Genomic DNA, 13855 nt, shown 5'->3' on the forward strand with positions numbered 1-13855 from the left:
CCCCCCTCCCTCCCTCCATGGGCGGCCATTTGATTCTTTGTCTTTCCGTTACGCTTGTCTCAGTTCCTTAAGTTTCACGCAGCACTGTGTTCAGTCTCTATTGTGGCCTCTGTCTATCATAGATTTGGAGATTTTTTCAAATGCTTTGGCATTTTGTCTTTTGGAACGGAGTTCTGATAGAATAGATTCATCTCCCCATACAGAGATCAGCTTCAGTATCTCCCGTACGGTCCATGCTGGAGCTCTTGTTTGATTCCGGGACTGCATGGTCACTTGTGCTGATCGGCGCTCCATGCTGGGCAACAGGAAATGAAATTCAAAAGTTCGTGGGGCTTTTCCTGCCTACCTGGCCAGTGCATCCGAGTTCAGATTGCTGTCCAGAGCGGTCACAATGGTGCACTGTAGGATAGCGCCCGGAGGCCAATACTGTCGAATTGCAGCCACACTAACCCTAATTCGAAATGGCAATACCGATTTCAGCGCTACTCCCCTCGTCGGGGAGGAGTACAGATATTGATATTAAGAGCCCTTTATATCGATACAAAGGGCTTCGTTGTGTGGACGGGTGCAGGGTTAATGCGATTTAACGCTGCTAAATTCGATATAAACTCGTAGGGTAGACCAGGCCCCACACTCAACACACGTGTTATTTCTCTCTCCCCTGGGGATTCTCTGCTGGGCCGTGGTTTCCTTGAGAAGTCTGTGAGTTCTCCGATAATAAACAGAATAACCAACCTTCTGCATTGCCTGGTTTCCCTGCCACCTCTCTGGAATGTGCTGACTCTCACAGGCTTTTCCCTGATCACAACTCCTGGACACACTCCCTTTGCATCTTTGCAATAGTGTGCCATGTGGTTCCACTTCCTCATCATCTTCCTGTTGAGAATTCTGCTCCATTGTCTCACTCACCAGCCCAGCACCTGCTCGGACACAGAAAGAAAAACCATCACAAACAGGAATAGAAAAGGGGAAAACAAACTGGAAGAACAGCTGGAGATGAAAAAAATCAGGGACTGAAGTTCCCCAAACTCTTCCCCAAAGGGGAGAGAGGAAGAGATGAATTCTTCAGCCAGTTGCCACCCAAATACTCAGGCAGAACGCAGTGCAGGGAGGGAGCTACTGCCAGGAGTTAGTCAGAATGAATAGGAAGTAGGGCTGTCAATTCATTGCAGTTAAACCAACCTGAGAAGGAGCCAGAATTTACCAATGTACATTGCCAAAGAGCCACAGCAATACATCAGCAGCACCCCCATAAGCTTCCTCCCCCAAGCTCCCAGCACCTCCCACCAACGGATCAGTGCCTCCCCCTCCCTCCCCACACCTCCCAATCAGCTTTTTTTGTGGCATGCAGGAGGCTCTGGGGGGGGGAGGGGGAGGAGAAAAGGCATGGCAGGCTCAGGGAAGGGGGCAGGAAGGAGTGGAGTGGGTGCAGGGCCTGTAGCAGAGCCAGGGGTTGAGCAGTGAGCAATCCCCAGCACATTGGAAAGTTGGCACCTGTAGCTCCAGCCCCAGAGTCGATGTCAAGACAAGGAGCCACATAGTAACTTCTGAAGAGCCGCATGTGGCTCCGGAGCCACAGGTTGGCCACCCCTGGTCTAGATAATACTTAGTCCTGCCATGAGTGCAGGGGACTGGACTAGGTGACCTCTCTAGGTCCCTTCCAGTCCTATGATTCTATAAACTACATTAAAGCACAGTTAAGGTTGCCTAGTGCTGCCTCTGCCCTTCCAGTATGTGGAGAGTGGCGAAAGTTAAACATCTGAGAACCAGGAAATGAAGATCTACCCACCACACCTGCAAAAGGAAGCTTACTCCCTAACCTTGGGGCTAGCAAATGTCACTGGGAATAGGTCAGTAAGGGTGGAGCAACGGTTTACCAACCAACCAGGGAAAATTTGGCACTTGCATCTCTTGAAGTCTGCAACTCAGCACTGGATGCCTTCCTGGAAGATATTTTCATCAAAACACAAGCTATTCAGCTCACTACAATGGTAACTGGATGAAAGTGTATGGCTCCTACTATATGGAAGGTCGGACTAGATGACCTAATAGTATCTCCTGACCTTAAAATGTACTGATCAATGATCAATAGAAGGAAGACTAAGAACATGCCATTATTTGTGCTGTGTCAGCTGTAGCTTTACATGAACAGCGGAGGGAACAGTTGGAGCAGCTTGGCAGAGCCGGGACTGTGAGAAGAAGAGAGGTGCGTGTGAATCTCCAAGGAACAGGTATTCCTCACGTCAGTGCTGAGTGTTGTAGGTTGTGTCAATGAAGGTGCACAAGGTGTGTTCTTGTCACAAGGGTTGTCAGCATTCTGGTGGCATGTGTGCTAATGGCCTCCAATGCTCAATGGGGGTAAGTGAAGGAATCCTGAGTGCGAGGGTAAAGGGGTGGTGACATTAGGAAAGTCTGAGATGGATAGTGAGCAGCAGACTCAGTGTTTGAGTGCAGGCCAAGCGTAGGTAGCTTCTGTTCCCTGCACTGGACCTAACCAAGTTTTGCCTTAGCAAAGAGAAGGCGTTGGGCTTTGTGTTATCCTGTTCCTGAGCTCTGCCCCAAAGTGTTGTGTGGCGGGCGGGGCAAAGAGCCAGTATGTGTCATTGGCCTGTTGGAGTGTTGCTGAAACAGGGCAGAGTAGAGGTGGCATTGTGGGGTCTTGTGAACCTCAACTCTTCTTTCCCCTTCTAATAACTGAGGGGATGGGAATCCTTACCCAGCGAGGTCACGTTCTCATAGTTCTCCTGCACGACGTCTCTGTGGAGGGCTCTCTGAGCAGGGTCCAGCAGAGCCCACTCTTCCCTGGTGAAATACATAGCCCCCTCCTCGCAGGCCATTGGCCCCTGAAAGAGCAAGAGCCCCTCACTCAGTACCTGCTGCCTACTGACAACCCCACTGCTCACAGGGGAGGGGCCAATCACTTGGAAGCTGGGGGAGGCAGGCAGGCAGCATAGTTCCACCCACACCCCCATCCCAGGACAGCAGCCAGGAAGCATCAAGGGGAGAGGAGACAAAGAGCACCCCCACTCCTCCCAGCAGAGAGAGGGGGCAGGAGTCTTCCCATTCCTCACTCACCTACTAGCCAGAGGCTGGGACAGGAGATGGAGCCCGCAGCAGGGTCCAGGGACAGCTCCCTGGTGTGAATGGCAACACCCTCCTCATTGCCAGCAGCCGGATGGGAGGGGATGGGGTGTCTCCCCTGGGCCTCACTGGTGGGTGCCCCTTTAGATCTCACCGCTGCCTCTGGCTAGTAGGTTCAGGCTCCAGTACTGAAGTCTGGTAAGTGTCCCTAGCCCCCGGGGGGGGGGGGGGTGTTTCCTGCTTGACTAATTAGGGAATTCCCACCCACAAACCATAGGGGGCTGGTGCTGGGATCTAGGCACCACAGTAAACAAATCTCGGCAGATTTATCACACCCTGTCCCCCTCCCTTTCTCCACCTTGTGGCTTTCCTGCCCCCTCCCGCTTCCAGACCAGCCCCCTCGGACGTGCCCAGTGTGACGTTACTGACATGAACTGTGACCGTATAGATCACCGCTGCAACCAGGGGCCTATGGCTGCACCAGGTCTTGTACAGGGGAGGTCCAGTGGGGTGTCTATGGAAAGGTTGTAGTTTGCTGGTTATGATTATGCTGCTTGTATGTGTGTATCATTTTTGTATTTGAAGTTATGAATATTGGTCATGCACTTGTATCTCAATGTGTTTCATCCTAAGTAGCCTCAGTGAAGCGTTTGGTCAGTTTCTTGAGAACGGGCACTCAGGCCTTGGCTACACTTGCGAGTTATAGTGCAATAAAGCCGCCCACAGCGCTGTAACTCACTTCCCGTCCACACTGGCAAGGCACATGCAGCGCTGCATCTCCGTGGCTACAGCGCTGCAGGTACTCCGCCTCCCCGAGAGGAATAACAGCTGCTGCGGAGTGGCTGAGACGCTGCCACTCCAGTGTAAACAGGGAGTAACCTTATTACGCAGTGATTGACCTCCAGAAACTCCCCATAATCCTTTTAAGTGAAGGTTCCTCTCCTTGTTTTGTTGTGATGCCTCTCTTTGTTTTGTTGTGAACTCCGGGCTCCGGGAGCTGCTTGTCAAAAAACCAAACACAGCTCCTGTTTGCTGTGAATGAGTAGAGGGAGGCAGGGGGGCTCCCTTTGGAAAGCCCACAGCTAATGTTTGCTTGAAGAGAGAGGCAGCGCGGGGGAGGAGGGAAGGGGGTTGGAGGGAAGCTGCTTATCTGGTCTGTGAGGAAAAAAACAAACAGCTGCTGTTTGCTTTCAGTGAGAGAGGGGTGGAGGAGGGAGGAGGTCGGAACTTGCAAGGCAGGGTGCTGACACTCAGCAGTCCAAAACCCCACTCTCTCTCCCGCCACGCTCCCTCTCACACTCCACCCACCCCCCTTTTGAAAAGCACATTGCAGCCACTTGAATGCTGGGATAGCTGCCCATAATGCACCGCTCCCAATGCCGCTGCAAATGTGGCCACACCAGTGTGCTGTCAGCTGTCCGTGTGGACAGACTGCAGCGCTTTCCCTACTCAGCTGTACAAAGGCAGGTTTAACTCCCAGCGCTGTACAGCTGCAAGTGTAGCCATACCCTGAGTGTCTGTGTGAGAAGTAACCCTGGACCAGCAGCCCTGACTCCAGCAGCCTGCCTCTCACACCCCAAGCACATTCTGGTTTGGGGGGAGTAGGCTCAGTGTTTGTAGAGAAGGGCAGGGGTAGGAACCTTCTGTTCATTATGCCGGACCTAACCCCCAGTTTCACTTGAGCAAACACGAGCTATTTGACACTGTGCAATACTGCTCCTGTGCTCTGTTCCCAAAGTGTTCTGCAGTGGGGGGGGAGGGTCCTCTGTGGCATATTGGGGTGATGCTGAAACAGGCCGGAGCAGAGGTAGCATTGCGGGGCTGGCATGAACCTTATCTCTTAATTTCCCTACCAAGGAGGAAGGAGATTGGAATCCTTACCCAGCAAGGTCACGTTCTCATAGTTCTCCTGCATGACGTCTCTGCAGAGGGCTCTCTGAGCAGGGTCCAGCAGAGCCCACTCTTCCCTGGTGAAATAACAGCCACCTCCTCATAAGTCACTGGCCTCTGAAAGAGCAAGAGTCCAACACTCAGTACCTGCTGCCCCACTCACAGCCCCACTATTTGTGGGGCAGAGGAGCCCATCAAAGGGAAGCTCTGGATGGACTGCAGTCAACAGAGTCCAACCCCCACCCTGCTCAGAGCATCCAGGAAACACCAGGGTGAGGGGGATGAAGAAAGAGCCCCTTATCTCTCCCAGCAGATCCATCACACACCTACTAGCCACAGACCGATACAGGAGATGGAGCCCCTAGCCGGGTCCAAGAAGAGTTCCCTGGTAGGAAGCCCAACACCCTCCCCATTGTGAAGAGCTGAATATGACGGGAGGGGAATCTCCCCTAAGCCTGACTGGTGGGTGCCCCCTTCATATCTCACAGCAGCCGCTGGTTAGTCGGGTCAGGCTCCAGCACTGGGAGTCTGGTCAGTTTTCCTAGCTCCGTGTAGGTGGGTTATTTTCTGTTTAACCAATTAGGGCATTTCCACCTCCGAACCTTATGGGTCTGTTCCTAGAATCTAGGCTCCTTATTAAACAACTCCCAGCAGGTTTGCCACACTCTGTCCTCCTCCCTTTCCCACCTTATGCATTTCCTGCCCCGCTCCAACCTCCAAACCAGACTGTGCAAATCTTCCCATCTCCGGTGTATTTGCTGTCCCTCTCCCTCCTGCAGGAACCCACCAGCAACCCCCAGACAATCCCTACCTCAACAGGCTCCTCTGCAGCCATTTCTCTCCCCTGTCCCACGGGAGGATGGGATGAGCTGGAATGAAACATGGACGTCATTCTGCAGCCTGGGAGGGTGAGAAGGGCAGTTGTGGGGGTTACAGAACAGGCTTTAGTTAATTTCACATCACGATTCCCCCAGGCCCTTTCCCTGCAGACGGACATCCTAGATTCTGCCATGCTGGGAAATGCTCAATCTCTTTATTACAGTGTAGACCTGGCTCCTCCTGCCAGGCTAAGCCCACACAGACATTTTTAACCTCCCTTCTCCGTCCCTCCATCCCGTAACAAAGTCTCTGAACACAAGGCTAGAAAAGAGCAGAACCCAAGGAGTCACTGTGGGGGATTCCCTCGGACACTGACCCCACAGCAGCCACACCCCAGCAGGAGGGATATGGAGTCAGGAACTGGCTTTTCCTCTGTCTGATCCTCGTCTTTTCAACAGGAAAGTGACTCTACCCAGGGTGCAGTAATACATCTGTCTGGGCAGATAACAGATCTGGAAAACTCTCTCCAAACTCTCCTCTCCCACGGCCTCTTTCAGGCTCTCTTTTTCCTTCTCTCTCCTTTTCCCTGTTCCCTCTCCTTGCCCATCGGATAGGAAAGTCCCATTCCTGGGTAGTTTGCTCCCCCATGGCTGGATTTGCTCCTGCAATTGCTAACGGGAGAAGAAATGACCTGGGGAAGGGGGGGGGGGGGCTATTTGTGTAGAGTCATTTTAAGGCCAGACCCCAGCATTTTCCCTTCGTTTCCTTCAGTTACTTGGAATGTTTGGCTGAGAACTTAGTACTAACAGGGCTACCCTAGGGGGGCTGGTACTAGCTGGAGAAAGTCATCCCCTGGGCCAGGCAGAGAAGCAGCTTTAATTAAGGTCACATCCCAGCACAGAACCCCGCTGGGGGAGCAGCAGCTGCTAAGCCTGGTCTCCCAGATCACAATGGAGGCTGCAGCGACTGCCCCAGGAAGCTGAACCCCAATATCCTGAGCAGAGAGGGACAGAGCGTTTGAGCAGCTTCCCTCCTTTAGCTCTCTGGGGAGAGCAGCTAATCAGAGCCCCTCCTCACAGGGAGAATTGCTGATCTCATTTGTCCCACTGTCCATCCAGAGTCACTCCTTGTCTTTCCATGCAGTGACTCTGGATTAACAATGGTCTCAATGAAACCAGATTTCAGGAAGAAGGAGTCCAGAACGCTGTGGAAGAGACCATTCTGTGGCATTTGTAGCCCCCTTCCCACCTGCCTCACCCCCCAGATCTAGGACAAGGACTGGGGGCACCAATCAGAAATGAAGTTCCTGCAGTTTTCAAAAGAGGAAAAAAGCAAAATCTGTGATTTCACACTAACAGTGTCTGATAAGTGGACAGAAAGTTATCACAGTGATGGGGCGTGTGACTAGGGAATGCCCGGCAGTGTCTGGAGCCAGGGCTCTGGCACAAGTTGATCAGAGAGAAGGATCATGGTTAGCAGCAGTTCCCAGAGCCCCCAGCCAGGGGCTCCAGCCAGACCCCAAACAGGGCCCCATCTGGGATGCAGCCCCCCTGAGTCCCTGGCCAGGGGCCCCAGATACCCCTCAAAGCCCCACCGGGCAGGGAATCCCCACCAGACCATGGCTGCCAGGTTGGGAATCCCAAAGAGTTTCCCCCACCAAGAGCCCCCAGCAGCCAGGGACACCCCCCGCCCCCAAGGGAACCCTCCACTGGGAACTCAGTCCCTCACTGTCTGCCTAGGAGCAACCCCCCCCCCCCGCCCAGCAGGATCTGCCATGCCATGTGTCTGGGACCCCCTGATGCTTTACAGTGGGACCCCTCACTCTGCTTGCCTGGCATCTCCTGATCTAGTGCCAGGATCCCCAGCCCCAGCTCTGTCCCTGAGCATGGCAACTATCCCAGGAGCCAGCGGGGAAGCCCCCACAGAGCCCTGGCACAGCATCAGGCTCCTCTAACCCCCTGTCCCGCCTCCCCAAGAGCCGCCCACCCCGGCTGTTCTGCAGCCAACAGACCCCCAGCGATACCCACCTCCAGAACCCACCAGCCTGACTAGGGCACCCCCTGCCCAGTCACCCAGAGGCCTCCCCCCACCACAATGCCCCTTCAGCTGCAATCCCCCCACACAGACACCCCACCCCCTACCCCAGTAACAGTGTTACCTCACTGTGTCTGCTAAGTGGATAGAAAGTTATCACTGCCCCCTGCTGGCCAGTCACCCGGGCAGAGGGATCCCTGGGCGGTGCTGCTTTAACAGGAGATGGGAAGGGCAAGAAAGGTCCATGGCCCGTCACTAGCTAATAGTGGCCACAGCTTCGCACTGCGGGAATCGACCCCTCACAGAGACCCTTTGCCAGGGGAGCCGAGAGAGCGGATCGGGGGGGGGGGGGCGAATCTCCCCGGATGTTACAGCCCGAGCGAGACCCCGAGAGAGAAACGGGGCAGAACCGGAGAGACTCTGTGCCGGGGGGGGGCGAGAGGCGCCAACAGGGACAGGAGCCAATTAACCCCCCGCCCCGGGAATTTCCGGGCTGCCCAGAGACAGTTCAACCCCGCCCGCCCCCGCGTCCCTCCGACCTTCCCCCCGCAACTCCGGCTCCTCCCCTCCCAGCGGGGCCGATCCTGCTGCAACTCCCGGCTCCGAGGCTTCTCCCAGGTTCCCCGGGGCAGAGTCACGTGCCCGCCCCCCCCCCGGGGTCTCACTCACCGGCTCACACGGAGGCGGCAGCAGCAGCTTTGTTCTCCCGCCCCCAGCGGGGCTCGCACGGAGCATGCGCAGTTCCAGCTGCTGACCCCTCCCTCACCTGGGCTGGAGAGGCCGGACGCGCCCCCGAGGCAGGCTGGGAGATGTAGTTCCGGACGCTCCGTGGAGCGGAAGTGACGTCGTGGAGGGAGGCGGAGCCGGAGTGCGAACGCGCGCGGGGCGCTGCGGTTCTGCCTGGCTCGCGCGGGGCCGTTGGAGCCTCTCCCGGGCCGGAGAAGGTTTTTGCCGCTGGGGCTCTGGGCATGCGCAGATCGCGGCGGGAGAGACCTTCATTAACCCCCTCGTGCCCGGCCCCGCCCCCGCTGCGGAGCTGCAGCCTCCAGGTCCCGGCGCGAGCCCGGGGGCGGGGCCGGACGGGAGGGGCCGGGGGGGGCTGGGAAGGGGGCGGGGGGGGAAGTGTCGGTGCAGCCCGGACATGGCCGGGGAGCCAGGTGACCCCGGGGAGCGGGGAGAGAAAGGGGGGGCTGAGATCCCCTCGGATTTACCGCTGCCCCCCCGTGGGGACCCCTGCCCCCTTTCTCCCTAGAGCCACGAGCAGCCCCCAGGGTGACCCCCCCTCCCCCAACCCCTGAGAAGTTCCCTGCCCCCCCCCCGATTGTGCCCCATTTTCTCTCCCCTTCCCCAGTGCCCAGCTCCCCCTGTAGCTGGGGGGGCTCTGGGGGTGTCTGGGGCCCTGGCCAGGGGCTCTGGGGACTGGGGGCCAGGGAAGATCTGGCAGGACCCTGGCTGGGGCTGTGGGGGTGTCTGGGGCCCCCGGCTGTGGGGTCTGGGCACTGGGCTCTGGGGGGTGTCTGGGGGCTGCTACTAACCCTGATCCTGCTCCCGGATCAGTTTGTGCCACTATCCTGGCTCCAAGCGCGGCCAGGCAGCCCCCGGCCAGGCCCCCTCACCCTGGTAACTTTCTATCGACTTACCAAACACTGTCAGGTGAAATCACAGATTTTGCTTTTTTCTGCTCTTGAAAACTGCAGGAACTTCTGGTCCCGCAGGGAATATTCAAGCTCCCAGTCCTTGTTCTAGAGCCGGCGTGTGAGGCAGGTGGGAAGGGGGCTAGAAATGCCACACAATGGTCTCTTCCACAGCGTTCTGGACTCATTCATTCTGAAATCTGGTTTCATTGAGGCCATTGTTAATCCAGCGTCACTGCATGGAAAGACAAGGAGTGACTCCGGATGGACAGTGGGGCAAATGAGATCAGCAGTTCTCCCTGTGAGGAGGGGCTCTCATTAGCTGCTCTCCCCAGAGAGCTAAAGGAGGGAAGCTGCTCAAACGCTCTGTCCCTCTCTGCCCGGGATATTGGGGTTCAGCTTCCTGGGTCAGACGCTGCAGCCTCAATTGTGATCTGGGAGACCAGGCTTAGCAGCTCCTGCTCCCCCAGTGGGACTCTGTGCTGGGATGTGACCTTAATTAAAGCTTCTTCCCTGCCCGGCCCAGGGGATGACTTTCTGCAGCTGGTCCTAGCCCCTTGGGGCAGTCCTGGGCCCTGTTAATGCAAATTCTACCACAGACTCCAGGTCACTGAAAGACCTCTGAGAAAGTGCTGGGGACTAGCAAGAAAGTGACTCTACACAAACAGCCTCTCCTCCCAGTAGCAATTGCCAGGAGCAAATCCAGCCATGGGAGAGCAAAGCCCCCAGGAATGGGACTGTCCCAGCCAGAGGGGGAGGGAGAGAGGACAGGGGAAGGAGAGACTGAAAGGGGCAGTGGGAGAAATGAGTGTGGGGAGAGATTTCCAGCTCTCTAGTGCACCCAGACACATGTATTGCAGCATCCCTGGGCAGAACCACTTTCCAGTGATCAAGAAAAGGATCAGACAGAGGAAAAGCTGGTTCTTGACTCCATATTCCCCCTGCTGGGGTGTGACTGCCGGGGGGTCAGTGTCCGAGGGAAATCCCCCACAGTGACTCCTTGGGTTCTGCTCTTTTCTAGCCTTGTGTTCAGATACTTTGTTATGAGATGGAGGGACGGAGAAGGGAGGTTAAAAATCTCTCTGTGGGCTTAGCCTGGCAGGAGGGGCCAGCTCCACACTGTAATAAAGAGATTGAGCATTTTCCCAGGATGGCAGAATCTAGGATGTCTGTCTGCAGGGAAAGGGCCTGTGGGAATCGTCCTGTGACATTAACTAAAGCCTGTTCTGTAACCCCCACAACTGCCCTTCTCACCTTCCCAGGCTCCAGAATGACGTCCGTGTTTCACTCCAGCTCATCCCATCCTGCCATGGGACAGGGGAGAGAAATGGCTGCAGAGGAGGCTGTTCAGGTAGGGATTATCGGGGGGTTGCTGGTGGGTTCCTGCAGGAGGGAGAGGGACAGCAAATACACTGGAGATGGGAAGAGTTGATTGAGGGGGGAGGGATAGCTCAGTGGTTTGAGCATTGGCCTGCTAAACCCCAGATTGTAAATTCAATCCTTGAGGGGGGCCACTTAGGGATCTGGGGCAAAAATTGGTCCTGCTAGTGAAGGCAGGGGGCTGGACTCAATGACCTTTTAAGGTCCCTTCCAGTTCTAGGAGATTGGTACATCTCCAACTATAAAAAAGAAAGAAAAAAATATTTGCACAGTCTGGTTTGGAGCAGGGCAGGAAATGCACAAGGTGGGGAAGGGAGGAGGACAGCTTGTGACATTCCTGCTGGGGGGAGTTTAATAAGTGGCCTAGATTCTAGAAACAGACCCATGAGATTAGGAGGTGGAAATACCCCAATTTGTGAAACAGAAAATAACCCTCCTACATGGGGCTAGGAAAACTGACCAGACTCCCAGTGCTGGAGCCTGACCTGACTGACCAGCGGTTGCTGTGAGATAGGAAAGGGGCACCCATCAGTGAGGGTTAGGGGAGATTCCCCTCCCTTCATACCCAGCTCCTCACAATGAGGAGGGTGTTGGGCTTCCTACCAGGGAGCTCTCCCTGGTCCCTGCTAGGGGCTCCATCTCCTGTATCGGTCTGTGGCTAGTAGGTGTGTGATGGATCTGCTGGGAGAGAAAAGGGGCTCTTGCTTCATCCCCTTAACCTGGTGTTTCCAGGATGCTCTGAGAGGGGTGGAGGTGGGACTCTGACTGTGATCCACCCAGAGCTTGCATTTGATTGGCTCCTCTCCCCCACGAATAGTGGGAGTGGGACATCAGGTACTGAGTATTGGACCCTTGCTCTTTCAGGGGCCAGTGACCTTCGAGGAGGTGGCTGTGTATTTCACCAGGGAAGAGTGGGCTCTGCTGGACTCTGCTCAGAGAGCCCTCTACAGAGATGTCATGCAGGAGAACTATGAGAATGTGACCTTGCTGGGTAAGGATTCCTGTCCCCTCAGTTCTTGCAAGGGGAAATGCAGAGATACGGTTCATGCCAGCCCCACAATGCCACCTCTACACTGTCTTGTCTCTGCATCACCCCAATATGCCAGTGACTCACACACTGCCACAGACCCTCCCCTGCTGCAGAACACAGGAACAGTATTGCACAGTGTCAAATATCTCCTGTTTGCATAAGTAAACTTCTTTGAGATGGGGCAACCACATCTGCATGCAGCGTTATGCTCCTACAAAGCACACGGGATCTTTATAGAGGAAGGTAAATACACAGCATTTATTGAGAATACAACCGTTAGCATATCACTTGCACACACACACACACGCACTTATCAGTTTGTGATCGGTTACTTCTTAACTGGTGTAAACATTCCAGTGCACCTCCGAGAGGGTCAGCCTGTCCTTTGTTCTGATTTAATCAATTGTCCTCAGGGGTGCCAGCCTTGACCTCAGGGTCATCAATCCGCCCTTCATTATGGATGCGCGTTGTTGATTCTTTGATGTCCTTTAAGTCTCTTGACTCCTTCTTCCTTGACTCTGGCTATAACAATGGCCTTTACACCTTCTCTTTTCCTGATGCATACATCCTCATTCACACAAACCCACTGAGAATACAAACAGTAGTGTTTTATATCGAGCAAAAAGGCATTGCAAATGAAACCTTGCCTTCAATGTTTCTCTAATCTACTTAACATAGACACAATAGTGAATCCTGTCTCTTACTTACTAAACCTTAAAACAAAGACATGTATATTTAACTAGAATGCCTAATTTGTAATACATAGAGGAAACCATAGTAGACAGTGTAACTTATCCTAAAACAAAAGATGACCATAATCAGAAGGATTGTTCTGGTCTGTCATTCCTTTCTGCTATTCAAACAGGGTGGCTGACAGGATGAAATCAAATCATACATTAATTTTCAAAGTACATTATAAAATCCAGCTCCTACAGCCGTATTCGAGATGTGGGCGTACCATAGATTTATCTACAGGCAATATGATATTTTCTGTCTTTTCTATCCCTTGCTTAATGATTCCCAACATTCCGTTCATTTTTTGACTGCTGCTGCTGCACATTGAGTGGATGTTTTCAGAGAACTATCCATGACTCCAAGATCTCTCTCTTGAGTGGAAACAGCTAATTTAGACCTCATCATTTTATATGTCTAGTTGGGATTATGTTTTCCAATGGGCTGCACTATGTGCTATCCTGACATCTAGTACTGCTGAGATCCTGCATTCAGTAATATCCCTGCCCTTCCTGTTCCCTTTCTCCACTGAACCCCACCAGCCCATGGTTACTGTTCCCAGCTTCCCCAGGACTCTCTCATTGTCTCTGGACCTCTCCGTCAGCAAGAAGCAGTGGCAGGGAGACTTGCCCTCTCTCTGGAGTCTTGGATTTCTGGGACATGGATTTACTTTCTCTGTGTTTTAGGAGCCTCTTTGAAATTGAGTGTCTGTGACATTAACCACAGTGCAACCTGGAGTGTTGAACAGCTGTGTCCCCTCGGTTCCCCAGGCTGGGGTGACTTTTACACTGTTTTACTGTGAGAGCAGCCACTCCTGGGCAGGTAACACACAGTCTCCAGCATGTAACTCGCTCCCAGCTACAGTATTGAGTGCTGCTGGTCAGTGACTCAGGAGTTACAGTGCAGCACAGGAAAACCCCAGAAAAGTCTCTGTTCCCAGACTTCCCCCAGAAATGTGCATCTTTCCCTGTCCAGCACACTACTGAACACTGCAAGCTCATATGAAGTCTGTCATTTCATCAGTGGAAAATAACATGCACCAGCCTTGTTATCCCATGTAGATGAGTGGACTCATCCCTGCGGCACCCCCTGCTGGTGACTTCTGGGAATTAGCTCATTCCAGCTCCCGCACACCCTCTGCAGGCCGGTGAGCCACCTGTCCTCTGGCCCCCGTGTCCCTCCCTGGATCTGGTGCCCCTTTTACCTGAGGTGCTGCCATCTGGCAGTAACCCCTCAGTCTTAAGGTCTCCCCTCC

The 13855-nt window shown here is 54.3% G+C and overlaps 1 long non-coding RNA gene across 2 annotated transcripts; it reads right to left on the reverse strand.

Moving 5' to 3' along the window:
* Positions 1-553: 553 nt before the first annotated feature.
* LOC120375825 lies at positions 554-5018 on the reverse strand. Of its 2 annotated transcripts, none has more exons than XR_005586824.1 (3): positions 4963-5018; positions 2717-2843; positions 554-920 (listed from the first exon to the last, which is right to left on the reverse strand). It is a non-coding gene; the product is annotated as an uncharacterized LOC120375825 (long non-coding RNA). The 2 variants fall into 2 exon arrangements; XR_005586823.1 differs by having other exon boundaries at positions 891-923.
* Positions 5019-13855: the final 8837 nt, after the last annotated feature.

The sequence above is a fragment of the Mauremys reevesii genome, linkage group 12, assembly GCF_016161935.1.
Source record: "Mauremys reevesii isolate NIE-2019 linkage group 12, ASM1616193v1, whole genome shotgun sequence".
Classification (NCBI taxonomy): domain Eukaryota; kingdom Metazoa; phylum Chordata; order Testudines; family Geoemydidae; genus Mauremys; species Mauremys reevesii.